Source organism: Psammomys obesus, unplaced genomic scaffold (assembly GCF_907164565.1).
Source record: "Psammomys obesus unplaced genomic scaffold, mPsaObe1.curated_primary_1811, whole genome shotgun sequence".
In the NCBI taxonomy this organism is placed as follows: domain Eukaryota; kingdom Metazoa; phylum Chordata; class Mammalia; order Rodentia; family Muridae; genus Psammomys; species Psammomys obesus.
The window spans coordinates 1,834,320-1,849,589 of NW_026596143.1; the positions used below are offsets into that span (position 1 = coordinate 1,834,320).

Here is a 15,270-nt window from a genome sequence, read left to right on the forward strand (position 1 = left end):
CTTTCCGCTAAGATTCCACCCCTTGATGCAATTTCACTGTCAGCCTGAAAGGAAAGTGAGCAGAATTTTAAAGGGAACAAATATGCTTTTAAACTACTGAATAAAACAATTAAGTAGTTAAAATATGATCATCATAAATGGCAGTTGAATTCAATAAGGATGGTGGAGGCTGCTTCTGTGATGTTCACTGGGATGTGGAAACAACACGAATAGCAAGATAAGGGGGCTGGGGAAGACTCAGCCAGTAAGCTGTTGGCCACACAAGCACGAATACAAGAGTTCCGGCACACACCTCAAAAGCATGTGTGTCAGCTGTGACATACATGTGATCCCCTCACTGGGAGGCAACGTTGGGAACATTCCTGCCTGGGAAGCCAACTCAGTGGGCTCCAAGTTCAGTCAGAGACCCTGTATCAAAACAAGGTGAAAAGTTAATAACACAATTTAAAGTAGCTATATACAAAATACAACAAAGAAAAGAGCAACAACAACAACAAAAAATGCATTATAACCATAATTACAGGCTATTGCAGTTACTAGATAGGCCAAGTATCCTTGACACATACAAAAAAGCAGTAGGCACAAACTCACAGAACAACTCATTCCTTAATTAATTTTCTCCCCTGTTCAAATAAAAGCAAACAAAACAAGCAAAAAACAATAAAGTATTAGAAATCTATCTCCTTTCAATAGATACAAAGTTTTAATATATTTGCTTATGCTAGCCTGTTGGGTGAGTCAAACACACACGTAACCTGGAATGCATATCAGAGCGCGGGAGTTCTTTCGGGTTATTTGCTATTACACAGGGTCTTACTATGTAGTTTTGGCTGGCCTGGAACTTACCATGTAATCCAGGCTGTCCTCAAACTCACGGAGACCTACCTGCTCTGGCCTCCTGAATGCAGTGCTGTAAGGTGAACGTCTCTGTGCTCAGCTCTCAGCCCCGAAGGGAGATGTGAACCTGTTACCTTAAACTGGCCCTGTGACAGGCGACATACGCACAACCCAGGGTGTTCAAGCTGCTACTGCTGAAGCCTGGATCTGGTGCTGAAAGCCTAAAAATAAACACACGTTTCCTCTCGGGGCGCTGGGATTTGTTCTATTTGAATTACACACATTGTTTTCATTCCTTGGTGCCTAAAGTATGGAAGGCTGCAATCTGCTTGCATTTTTTTTTTATTTAGGGGTGGACTATTCCCTGCAAGCTAGGCTGGTTCTATAGACACATGGACAAAAGATGAGGCCTCCAGTGGATTGAGAGAGATTTGAAACTTCTGGAGGAAGCTAGGTACTGTAGTTACAAACTGACATCTCTATTTGGGGCCTAGGAAGGCAGGACAAGGCTCAATGGAGTTGACAAACAGCCTGTCTGGTGGCCTTGTTTTCATGGTGATGTTTTGAACTATGCTGACTCAGACCGAAACATTTGAAAGTATATCCTTTTCTGTGTACCAGAAGAAAATAATCTGCAATTTATACTTAATTCAAATTCTAATTTCATACAGCTGCATTTTTGTATGCAAACATGATACAAGGAATGTAGGTACACATATAAATAGGTATGTGTGTGTGTGTTGTACATAATTACATAATATTCAATATATTCTGAAAATTGGAACTTCAGACTTAATATTTAGAAAATAGATACACACTTTAAACTTCAAAGTTTGCTTTAAATTTTTATGCTAGATATGCAGTTACGGTTCATGATTCTGCTGGATCTAGCCTAAGAAGTAAGGCTTCATGCAGAATGAAGAGTCTCAACTGTGTCAGACCAAACAATCATGTGGTGCATTGTGATGGTTAATTTCAGTCGTCAACATGATTCTGTTTTTCAAAATAGCTAAAAGGTGGATAACAGGGTAGAGAGGTCTGAAGAGGACCTGGGGGAAATGGGGAGGGAGATAAATACGTAAGAGAGAGCATGCACATGGTCTCAGTTCCTGGAGACTACATGGTGGAAAGAGAACTGACTCCTGTAGTTGTCTTCTGACTCTCATGTGTGTGCTGTGATGATGCAGGCACATGCATGTCTGTGCATGCATACACACACACACACACACACACACACACATATACACACACACACACAAAGAAACTGTAATTTTTAAAAAGTGATTTTTTTTGTTATTGTAAAAAGACTATCTTGGAGTGTAGTTTTTCCAGGTTCATCGACAAATACAACCAGAGGCCACCTCAACTGTGGTTTAAAGGGAACAGGCTATACCTCGAGCTGACAGCAAAACTTGACATAATCCTTTTTGACAACTGATTTTGTAGGTATCAAAATGCAAGCATCCAGTGGAGCTCTGGAGGTTTGCATGCAGATTCCAGGAAGCTGCTGAGGCCAGGTAACATGTACCATAGACCCATTCCCAGCAAGGAGCAGATGACAGGGTTCTGGACAAAGCTGGGAAGGTAATCCCTAAATTGCACTGGAAACCCCACAATCCTGACAATTCCAGAATAAGAAATTCTGTGTGAAGGCAAATGGGATAGACATTGAAAGAGGGTGGAAAAACAAGACAGGAGCCTACCCACAGAGGGCCTCTGAAAGACTCTACCCAGCAGTGTATCAAAGCAGATGCCAAGACTCATAGCCAAACTTTGGGCAGAGTGCAGGGAATCATATGAAAGAAGGGGGAGAGAGTAAGACCTGGAGAGGACAGGAGCTCCACAAGGAGAGCAACAGAACCAAAAAATCTGGGCACAGGGGTCTTTTCTGAGACTGATACTCCAACCAAGGACCATGCATGGAAATAACCTAGAACACTTGCACAGAGGTAGCTCATGGTAGTTCAGTATCCAAGTGGGTTCCCTAGTAAGGGGAACAGGGGCTGTCTCTGACATAAACTCAGTGGCTGGCTCTTTGATCACCTCCCCCTGGGGGGCGGGGCTTATCAGACCACAGAGGAAGACAATAAATAAATCTTTTTTTGAAAAAGTTCCTTTAAAAAAATAAAGAAAGAAAGAAAAAGACTTTTTTGAACAATTTTAAAGTTATTAAGACTTAGTGGATTCCTAGAGAAAGACTAAAAGCATTCTGTATTATCAGATGAATGTAAGTTTTTAAGGGTCAAGGATGTAATGTTGTTTTTAATGGTTTTGCTGTATGTGGCAGGGGTGTGGGAATGTTTGGGTGTTCAGAGGGTGAACTGGATAAATGGCTCAACGGTTTAAGGCATTTGTAGCTCTTGCAGAAGACCTGGGCTTGGTTCTAAGTATGGGGTCAAAGTCGTCTGTAACTTCAGAAAATCCAATGTGCTTTAGATTCTGTGGGCACCTGTACTCATGTGGTATGCATAAACTCATGTGTGTACATGTGTGCCTATGCACACACCACACACACACACACACACACAATAAAAAAGGCTAATCAAATTATCTGTGGTTGGGGCTGAAAAGATGGCTCAGTGGTTAAGAGCACACTGTCTGCTTTTCCAAAGAACCTGGGTTCAATTCCCAGCACCCACATGGCAGCTCACAACTGCCTGTAACACAGATTCCAAGGGATCTGACACCCTCACACTAATGCATGTAAGATAAAATTAAATAAAAAGATTTAATTAAAAAATATCTGTGGTCAGATGGTGGTGCCCAGCACTCAGGCAGCAGAGGCAGGTGGATCTCTGAGTTGGAGGCCAGCATGGTCTACAGAGGGTGTTTCAGGACAGCCAGGACTACAAAGAGAAACCCTGTCTTTAAAAAGAAAGAAAGGAAGAAACAAAGGAAGGAAGGAAGGAAGGAAGGAAGGAAGGAAGGAAGGAAGGAAGGAAGGAAGGAAGGAAGGAAAGAAGGAAGGAAGAGAGAGAGAGAGAAAGAAAGAAACAAACAAACATTGTGGTCAATTGGATGTGTGAATACACACGCACATCTTCTTAAGTGTGGAAATGGAGTAACCACAGTATAAAGAGTATTAATTTATTAATTAAGTTTTAAGAATATTTGTACTTCAGTAGAGTGTTTCTCTTTCTGTATCACATTTCAGATGTTGAAGACACTTCAGAATATCATGATGTTTCTCAGTAGTATAAAATCCAGATAGCTACTAGATCATTCTATTTTAGTCTATATAGTGGTAGTTCTCATATTTGCTTTATATGTGTGTAAGTGAATATGCCTCAATATAAGTGGTATCTTTGGTAGTCTTATGCATCTCCATATTTAAAAGGTAGTTGAAAGAAGGGTCCATAAGTCTTACTAGGCTGTCACAGAGAGCTCTGTCCCATAAAAATTTAAAATCCCTGTCTTAGGGGATGGTAGTGATTCAGAACAATGAGCTCAATAAATCCTCACTCATAATGGAACCCATACGGAAAGACACTTAAGTAAGAGAGAAATACTCCGAAGACTCTGTGAGCCCTGCATTTTGTGACTTTGCTATAGAAGTATAGTGTTCTAACCACAGAAACAGTTTAAAATTATTTTATTATTTTTAAAGGATACTTCTATTAAAAGAATCAACATACTGGGGCCCACCATCTTACTGAGGAACGATAACAAACTTACACAATTTTACTTCAAGAAGATTGTTGGAGACCCATGCTTTGCACTGATTTCAATAAAGGTATTATTCAGTGTAGCAAAATCCTTGTAGAATTATTAAAAGAATCTGATATTAAAAGAAAGGAAAATGGGTCAATAAGATTGCATTTGAAATCTTAGCTGTTGAATAAATACTACTTTTATCTCATGTATGTTTATGAAAGGAAATACCTATGTTTAGAAGTTTAACGTATTTATTCTTCATCCATAATAGAATAAAACATGGATATCATAATGACTCAATTTCATTTTTAATGCAATAAAGGCAAGAATTAAACATTAAACCTGCAGCATATTGTTCATTTACGCTGTGACGAGTTTTAACTTTTAATTCAGATCTTAATAAACGTTAGATCTTAAAATTACTACATAAACTATTCTTGAATCAGTTTGTGTCTAAATTATGCTTCTGCTGCATAATTAATTTAGATCAACGGGAGAAGCTATGATTAAATGGGAAAATCTGAATGTCTGTCAATTTTAAATATTAGTCAGCATTGCATGAAATGTAGTGAAGGCCAATCCGTTGCACATATGGAGCGACTACTTTATTTTATGACCTATAAATTAAGTTTTTAAAGTTCCTGTGAAGCCTTCTAGGTGTTATTGTTCAGACTTTTTGTTGTTTAGGTCTTACACACTCCCCAAAGCACCTGATCCCCAGCTGGAGCAAGGTGAGGTTTAATGGAAGGATGAATTTTGCCACGCCATTTTGCTCCATGTTTATGATTCACTCCCTGTTTTAGTATTTAGGAGGAGAGGTTTAATGGAAGGGAGAGAGGTCATTTTCAGTGTTCTCTTGAAGGGGGTCTTGCGACCCAGCTCCCATTTCCCACTTCTCTTGATTCCCAGAGGCCACAGGGTGAGTGCTCCTCTTCACCATCCTTGCTATGGTGTTGTGACCCACACAGGCCAGATAACAAATGGAGCAGCTGGCTGAAGGGTAAAACTGTAGAATTTGTGAATAAAGAAGATTTTTCTCTCCCCTGTCACTTGTCTTAGGCATTTTGTTACAATGACAGAAAGCAAACACTGTAGGCTATTTAGTAAAATAGCTTTGGGGATCAAATAAGCACCCAGAGCAGCGATATCTTGATAAGAAGACTGGTCTGAAGCAGAATGTTAATGTTCACTGAAGAAAGACCCAGACTTTGTTCTCAGCTCTGGCAGTATGTCCTGCCTAATGATCATTTATTTGCTTACTAGAAGGCTTCGGCCACTACACACAATCTACACTAGCAATGTGATTTAGTAAAGGCTTTGGGTCACGTGTCATCAGGATAATTTCTGAAGGGTGTGGCAGCTAAGGTTAGCTATGCATGTAAACAACCATATCTATAACACTGTGTTCTCTTACCAAGTCACCAAGGCTCCCAGGTGATAACACTCACACAGATGATCACACACTGTTGGAAGGAGTCAATGCCACTTGAACTTCAGCTGGGAAAACCTTGCATAGAAGGCTGGGGACTCCGTCTGCGTTCCTTTGTACTTTGTCTATAATAAACCATATCTGTGACTATGTCAGCTCGGTGTTCTTGAGAATTTACTAACTTGTAGCTGGTGTTAGGAGAAAAGAGGGCCCTTGGGACTTCTGAATGTCATACCTGACTACCTGAGAAGTCACTGAGTGCCTCAGACTCCACGTAAGAAAGGAGCTATTGATTCTCCACTCTCGGCTGTCCTATCTGCTCTCCTCCATATCATCTCTCACATTGCCTTGCTCCAGAGGAAGATGAACAGATGGGATAGGAAAAGGAGGCATTTCCCTTCCCATTCCAAAAAAATTAATGAACCAGTGACTACACAGAACAGGAGGCCAACAGCACCCGAGACTGTCAGAGAGCAGGGTGTTCAGACACCCAGCGGCTCTGGCCCAGGGACTGTACCAGCTTTTGTCCTCTGGGGAATGCCCTTCTTTCTCTATTTCTATCTTTCTACATCTTTCAAAACCTTGTTCAACATTTTCTAAATTAATTTTCTCTCTGCTTTCAGTTTTCCTGAAAGTGCAGTGACTGATAAAGATTTCTTACGGAAATAATCATTCTGTCCGTTTTTCAATCATGAAGAAGTATTATGAGCATCCATTACCTAGTGGTGGCTAGTTTGTTCTATGACTAAGACAAAGTCATCTAATTTCACAGTATTGTGATCCCACAAAGAGAAGCACGATGCCAGGAAACACGTGTAGAATAGTGAAGGCCTCTATTAAAAGCAACCATGGAAAGATAGGTTTCAAAGTGTGTTTACTGTATCAAGACAAATTTTAAAAGACGGGCCAGATTGCCCCATCTTTATGATGTTTACTCTCTGTAGTCATAAAGCCATATGGAGCGGCCATCAAGAGTATAAGCTCTGCAATCAAATTTCATTTCTGCCATGTACTGTCAACTTGGTTTTCGGTCTCTCTGGACTCATTTCCTTAAGTGTAAAATGGGAATGAAAATAGGCCTTTACCAGCGGCTTGGGAGACACTTCAGTCAGTACGGTACCCACCACACTAACATAAGCACCACAGTTCCATTCCCAGAACTCTCACAAAAGCGAGGCATGGGGGCTGAAGAGAAGGTTAAGAGCACTTTCTGCTCTTCCAGAGTTTGGTTCCCAGAACCCAGGTCAGGTGACTTACAGTTCATTGTAACTCCAGCTCCAGGGCTTGTGCACATACACACTTGTGCACACAAGCATATACACATGAGAGTCGGGGTGCTGGCTAGCTTTATGTCAACCTGACACATGCTAAAATCCTCTGAGAAGAGGGAGTCTCTTCAGGAAGAGACATTTTCTCAAAAAGCAAGTTAGCAAATGATTGAGGACAATAACCAACATCAGTCTCTGGCTTCCACTCATTTGTGTGTGTGCATGCGCACACACACACACACACACACAGAAAACTATAAGCATACATGAACACATAACACACATTCCCTATCCTCTCTTTCTCTCCTCCCACACACTCAAAAGAAGAGTGTGAGGAGATCATTTGGTGAGGATTAAATGCCCTAATAATCCATACATCACCAGAATGTCTCACAAGCAAGATTGATGGGAAAGGAAGCCCATTTTCTTCCTCATCCATTTAAAATGTATTCACTGGAAGAAAATCTATCTCTGTCCATAGATGAAAAAGTCATATGGTTCCCTAATGTTTCTTCTAAATAATAAAATGTTCTATCCAAAGCCAGATTAAATAAAAAAATGATATTAGAATGCTGTGAGTCATATAAAAATAAAAGTTTTTTATTTTATTTTATTCAGTTTCCCACTGCTGGGATCTTCTGATGAGAAACCAATTTGGAAAGACAAACCTCTATTTTCTTCTCTCCTCTTACTTTATCTCCCCAGTCTTGTTCTCCTAACATGGTGCTTATAGTTTATCAGCTGAAGTGAGAGGAAAGTTAAGGGTGGGGTGGTCAGAAAGGAAAGGTAAGGATAGGAGTGAGCAGAAAAAAGTCTCCCTTAACTGTTTCTTTTGGAAAACGGCCTCTTGCTTCCGAGCTGGACAAATATCTAAGGGTACCTGTATCTCGTGGTACCCTTGATCTCATCTCCCCACCCTGAGTTAACTGCATTTGACATATAGGAAAGCTATGTGCTTTTCTTTGCTTGCTGATAGTTGTCGCTCCGTCAGCCATACGTCTGCCCACATCATGTATACGTACCTTCGTGTTCATTTCCACTTTGTGCAGCATCTCTGTTGCAGCCCAGGAAGCCCCTTGGCTGGGGTTTCAAGAATTTTTAAAGCGACCTCTTCTCTCCTGGTCAGGATGGAGTCAGCCTCCATAGGCTTTGGAGCGGAAAGATGGCCTCATGGCACCAACAAATCTCTATGAAACTGCTAAGCGCTTCTGGGCCCTTTAAAGCTCTCTCTGAAACTGCTAAGTGCTTCTGGGCCCTTTAAATACAGCTCACTGTGCTTTGGTATGGTAGAGAACACAGACCCCCCCAAAATCCCGAGTGAAACTTTTCTTGGCTTGAAGTAAAGAAGGCAGCATTCCTACCAACCCACTGTGGCCAACGTAGAAAAGGATCCTTAATGCTTTTCTTTCCAAACACGCTTTCTCCCCCCGCCCAACCCCCCACCAAAAAAAGTTTCTATTGCAGCGATTTTATAGGCATGCAAACTCTGCTGCCAACAGTAGACATGACCTTCTAAGTTTATGATGAAGCTAAAAGGCAGTTGCCTAGAGATGCGTGCTGCATGACTCCTGTGTTTGTGGCATCAACACACCTCCTGTACTGCCACCAGTCACATAAAAGCATAGCACATATAATTAGGTACACCACATAATGCTCGATGGTGGAACTAAATGACAGTTGCTGGTTTGTGTTTACTATACTTGGCTTCACATCATTATCGCAGAATGTTCTCCTGCTTCGCTGGGAGCCGCTGCCTGCACCTCGTGTTTGCCGCATGGCCGTGTGGAATGGCTGGTCTGTGTCACCCAAGTCTGTGTAAGTGTATACTGTGATGTTTGAAGAATAATTAAACAGCTTAGGGACAGATTTCTGAGAAAGCATCTACACCGTAAAGCGAAGCAGGAGTGCACCTGACTTTGGTTAAAGCAGTCGAAGATTCTATGACTTGTTTCCTTTCCCTCAACTCCCATCCCCTTTCTTTTCCAGATGGCCTGGGACCGAATCACATAGTTAAGGATGAGTTTGATTGTTTGTTTGTGTGTGTCTGTGTTTGTTTGAGACAGGGTCTCACTGTGCATCTTTGGCTGTCCTGGAACTCAATAGATAGACCAGGATGGCTTAGAACTCACAGAGATCTGTCTGCCTCTTTCTCTACCTCCCGAGTGCACTAAAAGCATGTGCCACCATGCCTGGCTGAGGGTGTCTTTGAATGGCTCCTCCTACCTCCACCTCCACAGTGCTAGGATTAAAGGTGTGTACTACCATGCCTAGTTAAAGAGGTGATGGAGGTCAAATCCAGGGCTATATGTATGCTAAGCAAGCTTTCTCCCAACCAGCAACACCCCCAGCCCACCAACCAAATCTCACTTTTTAAGCTCCCTGGGGTGACTGCTCTGCAACTCAACTTGTTATGTGACATCTATTATCTCCAAGCTGTGCTTGATCAAGCTGTGAGAGGAGTCATATGTTTGCACCTTATCTATATGAAAAGAACCCGGAGCTATGCTCACTGTTAACAGAGATGGACACAAAACACAGGACATGAAAGTAGTTCAGAGTAGCTGGTGGCACCGCGGCGGAATATCTTTCCTGTCTATTTTCGTCGTATGAGAGATTTTCATCTATTTGGAGTGGACTAGCTTGGTTGGATTTAAGCAGAACCCCACACTTGTAAGACCCCTCACTGCTGCTCCGTGATGCTGTGAAAAGGTGTGGGAGGCAGCCATTCCAGACTTTATGGGACAAGAAAGGGCATACAATCAAGACACTCCACAGGAGGGGAAATGGAGTAAGATTAATAGTTGACCCACTGGGTAATAGACCCTCCATAAAGTCATTTCCTTCAGCAAATGTAATAGGGGAACTGAAGGGGACTGGCTACACGGAATAATTTTTCATGGCTGAATTTTCTATTTTGTGAACTGACAAAGATGTGATTTGTTTTATAACTGCAGCATCTTTCTTTTCACTTCCTTTTCCATAGAAAGATGGCAGATTGGCTGGATTTGGAGAGAATCTATTTCCCTCCCAGCTGTAAGAGCCCATCTGCATACCTGAACCTCTAAGAGCCTTGTTTTCTTTTTCTTGAAGTGGGACCACAGCCTCGAACTTGATCAGTTCACAGGGCCGTGAAAGAATTGAGACTGGAGGGGTGGAGTCTGGAAGAATGACTCAGCAGTTAAAGAGCAGCTACTACTCTTGTAGAGGACCCACATTTGGGTCTCAGTGCCCCCCATGTCTGCTCTGACCCTCCATAAAGCCAAGTCCAGGCCATCTGATGCGCTTTTCTGGCTTCCTCAGACACAGCTTCTAGGAGGGGCACGTACACGCAGGCAAGACATCCATACACACACACACACACACACACACACACACACACACACAAATAAGTATTTTAAAAATAATTCAGTGGACAAGTATGTACAAAATAGCAACAACATTACTTTATTATGAAAGTACAGTCTAACATGAGGACAAGATAACAAGAAAGGCTGAATATAATGGGAAGAGGAAGACCTGAAGCAGATGATAGATATGAATTATAAAAGAGGATATAGCGCCAATTATTTTTCCAGTGCTAATCCTGTTATGGCTTTTGTTGTTGTTTTTGGTGGTGGATAAGTGCATCACATATAGTCCCAGCTTCTGTTCCAAATACTATCTCTAACTGTATAGAAGTTAACTGAGTTGTATAGACTTTGGATCTGGCTAATTTGGGTATGTAACATTTTTTTTTGCAAGTTTTTATAATAAAGTTCATTAAAATTAAAATAAAGTTAAATGGTTACAAAATTATGTTAATAATGAAAATACCTAATTAGTGAAGCAGAGCCATCAGCTTTGCTGCTGTGTTTGGAATTTGATTGTAGAGAAGGCAAAACCCTCCAGGAACAAAGAGGTTTCTGTTTGATACAAGATGCTACACTGTCAAATATTGACAAGTAGGTGAACAGAGCCTTGTGATTTCATTTACTTCAGGAAAATACATTCTAATTTCTTCCATCAACATATATTACAGAACAAAAATTTCCCAGTGTCTACAACATTGAGATCATAATTTATTTAGGGACTGAAAGCCATATTTCTAGGAGCTTGACCATGACTATATTTTAACAATTTAGTACCTTATGATTTAGCATGAGGAGCAAAGCATAGCCTTTATCAATTTGATCTCTAGTAAGAATAAAGATTGAGTCAGGATGGTAGACACATTGGAGTAAGCAGACAGACAATTACACTGAGAATAACAAAAGTGAGGGTCTTAAATTTTTATTTCATTTTTTTTTTTCACTGTGGGAGAACACAGATTGGAACCCATGATGCTGGATTGTGAGCAATAATACAAGTGTGAACGTTGAGTTTGCTGATAAAGGTAGCGTTAGCTGTGTATGACTGTGCCTTCTGCTCATGAGGGAGCTCGGAGGCAATGGCTCTGTCACTCTCTGGTAAGAGTACACTGTGTAAGTCAGGAAAACACATTCTGAGCTTGAAACATTTTTGCATATTGCACAACAAAGTAAGGAAATGATTTAAAAAGAGAAGAGCATGCAAAGCATGATTTCGGAGAGACAGTAGTAAGTCACATATCTATACTGATGTAAACAAACCGCTGGGGTAGGAAGGCTCATCTTTGTAGCAGATTGCTAACTATAGAAGGAATGATGGAAAGGGAAGAGCACTCTGTTGACTGGCTAGCATAATGACAGCCTATTGGGGCAAGAATGGCCAACAGATATTAAAGTTTGTGGGTTGAAATTTGATAAAGTACTTACATAGTTTCTATATGCTTCTCTCTTAAGTATTTATCAATCTCAAGTGGCATAGTTCCGTTAAAGTGCAGAAACTGACAAACAACAGCTTGACCAAGCCATATGGGTTGCTACTGTGGTGTAAGCTGTGCTCCTCCAAAACTCGTATGTGCATGCACTAATGCTCACAACTTCTGAATTTAACTATTTTGGAGAAAGTATCATAACTGGGAACAGAACCCAAGGCTTTGCGTGCGCTAGCTAGGCGAATGCTCTACACCAAGTATTTAAATTCATATGCCTGCAGAAGGCCATTCTCATCCAAACCACCACACACACAAAGAGAGAAAACCGAGTGAAGATGGTAATTTACAATCCACACAAAGAGGTTTGAGAAGAAACTAGTCTATTTGCACCTTAATTAGAGAATCTAAGTGTCCAGAATTGTGAAAACATGAGTTTAATTAAGCCACACAGTTCACGGAACTTTGTCTGACTGCCCCACTTGTCACTTGAGGTTGGATGATCCCTGGTATGATGTCAAGAAAACCAGAGGGAATGTTATCATTTAGCCAGAAATGGCTGATCTGAGTCTGAGGAACTGACGAGGCAGACTGAGAACACTGGACACAGGGGAAGGTATGCAGGTGTTAACACCATCAGGATGGCAGACGGCCAGGAACAGTTGAGGACAGTTCCAGACTAAAAGAGGCTAAACTAGCCTGGCAACTAGTGAAATGAACTGTGAACCAAAAAAGTAAAGGGTATTGCAGAAATTGGAAACCCTGAGTGAGGTCTGTAGGTTATGTGGGGTGATGAGTTTGTACGAGTTTTGATTCCTTGATTAAAAGTGCTGTGTGTTGGTTGTGAAGAAAATGTACTTGGTTTTGGAAAGGAGGACAATGGACATTTTAGATACTTGTGTCTATGGATTTAAGTACATTCAAAGTCTGAGTGAAAGAGCTGAATGAAGTCTTCATACACATTCTGTGCCTTGTCTATATGCTTGAGATAACATCCATATAAGTTGTATCTATCAATATATCAATAACTTAAATAATACCATTTCACATCTATGTTATCTATTTTAAAAGCCCATACATACTATATTCTTCAATCACAGATCTTAAATATCCTAATAATTTCTCAGCCTTTGCATACATTTTATTTTATTTTACTGTTTTTTGTTTTGTTTTGTTTTGTTTTTTGAGATAGGGGTTCATGCTGCTTGGGCTGACCTCAAACTCATTGTACAGACTGAGGACTTTGAATGTCTGATCCTCTCGCTTCTACCTCCAGAGTGCTGGGATTACAAGCATGCACCACTATGCCTAGTGTTGAGAATTAAACCCAGGGTTGTGTGAGTGCTAGGCAAGCATTTTACCAATTGACCTACAAAGCCACCCTCATACCAGTTGTTTTGTAGCTGTGTAAACTAAGTTTATTATTGTATTATTTCTACTGCAATATTTGATTAGCCTTCATATCCAGTCTGAAATCCTGCAGTATGAGATTAAAACTTAAGATTCATTGCCTGCAGCAGTGAAACGACTGATGACGGAGAGATAGCGCCAGCCCGATAGCCTCACAGATGGTTCTGCTTAAACTAAATGAGTCACAGGATAAAACCAGAGGTCATGAATCTGGAAAAAGGACTGGCAGGAGGGGGCAAAGGTTGGCAGGAATGGAGGTAGATATGAAAAGGTGGACACAGCCATCAAAGTACATTAAAGGCGTGCATGAAACTGCCAAGTAACAGAATCAATGTTTAAAAAGATTATTTCTTGGAAAAAAAAAATGAAAATTCCAAGGCTCCTCAGGTCTGTGAAGTAAGGTATTTTAGAATGAGAAGTAGAAATCTCCAGTAACACTTAGATTCTTACATGATCTTTATTCACACTGAAATGTGCAAGCCACATTCATGTGGTTTTCACGATACCCAGGCTGGAGATTTTGATGATCAAAGAACTTCCTGTAAACACACGCACACACACGCATGCACACACACTAGCCAGGCATGGTGGTGCACATCTGTAGTCTCAACAGGTCAACAGAGAAGGGTTATGAGTTTGAAGGCAGCTTGGCCTGTATAGTAAATCTGAGGCCAGCCTGAGAGACATAGTTACACACTGTCTCGAGAACAAAACCAAAACACACTAAATTTTAAAATCCTCAACTTAAATCATCTTTAATTACTCAGAGTAAATACTTGAGAATATTTTAATGGACTTTTGAATAGTTGATAACTTCTGTTTCAATTACACTTAATAGGTAACATGGCTGAATTTAAAAATTCTTGGAATGCAAACTTTCCCTGTATAATTTTGTGAACACTCTCCATTGATTGTCAAAAATTAGTATTCCGGGACATCTGAGGACAGTCCTTCTTTCGTTATTTTGAAGACAGGGTCTCACTATGCAACCTACGTAGCATCTCTACCTAGACCAGGCTAGCTATAGATGGCCTTCTGCATCTGCTTCTGGAGTGCTGGAACTAACGGTGTGTGTCACCACTCCCAATGACTAACTTTTGTTCTCTTAGAAGCCTAGAATTTTTATACATAGGTGATTCTATAACCTTGTATCATTTCAATTTGAAAATGCAGCAAATGCACACCAACCTTCCTGTTCTCAGAGCATGACGGCTGCTTTTCCTGTCACCGTGATCAAATTACCCGAAAAGAAGCAACTTGGGTAGGGATGGGCTCATAGTTTGCTTTCTGTTGTGATAACACCATGACCAAAAGCAACCTGGGAGGAAAGGGTTGATTTACTTCGGCCTACAGGTGACAGCCCACCCCTGAGGGACGCCAGGGCAGGAGCTTGGTCAGGATCATAGAGGCAAGAACCAAAGTAGAGAGCAGAGAGGAACCTTGCTTACTGCTTGCTCTCCATGGCTTGCTCAGCTTTTTTTTTTTTTTTTTTTTTTTTAATACAGCTCAGGACCACCTGCGCAGGTGTCCCCACAGATGTGTCCACAGGTACTTCCTCACCTGAGGTGTTCTCTCTTCCCAAGTGGCAAGCTGACAAAACCTAGCTAGCTGTATCTAAAGCTTGTATTTCAGAATAGGGTGATGTGGAGAAGGCTGAATGGGGAACTTGGTGCCAGCATTCCTCAATGATTTTTTTTTAACTGGGAGAGGGTATTCATTTTCCCTACAGTATTACTAAATTATGTGAGATAGTCAATACTTAATTATAAAGTAGGCTCTCGTTAGATGGTTTTGCTAGCTGTGAGTTAATAAAGGTGTTCTGAGCGGGTTTACAGAGGCTAGCTTCAAGTATAATGGTCAGTAGGCACCACTAACTGATGCCAGTTTCAATTTATAGTGGC

At 41.0% G+C, this 15,270-nt stretch overlaps 1 long non-coding RNA gene across 1 annotated transcript in view; it reads right to left on the bottom strand.

Moving 5' to 3' along the window:
* LOC129666408 (uncharacterized) overlaps positions 1-15,270 on the bottom strand; it is a 23,961-nt gene continuing 8,691 nt past the window's right edge. The window contains exons 2-3 of the long non-coding RNA XR_008718568.1: positions 293-408; positions 1-44 (exon numbers count right to left, since the gene is read on the bottom strand). This is a non-coding gene — a long non-coding RNA (uncharacterized LOC129666408). The remainder of the gene's footprint in view (positions 45-292; positions 409-15,270) is intronic.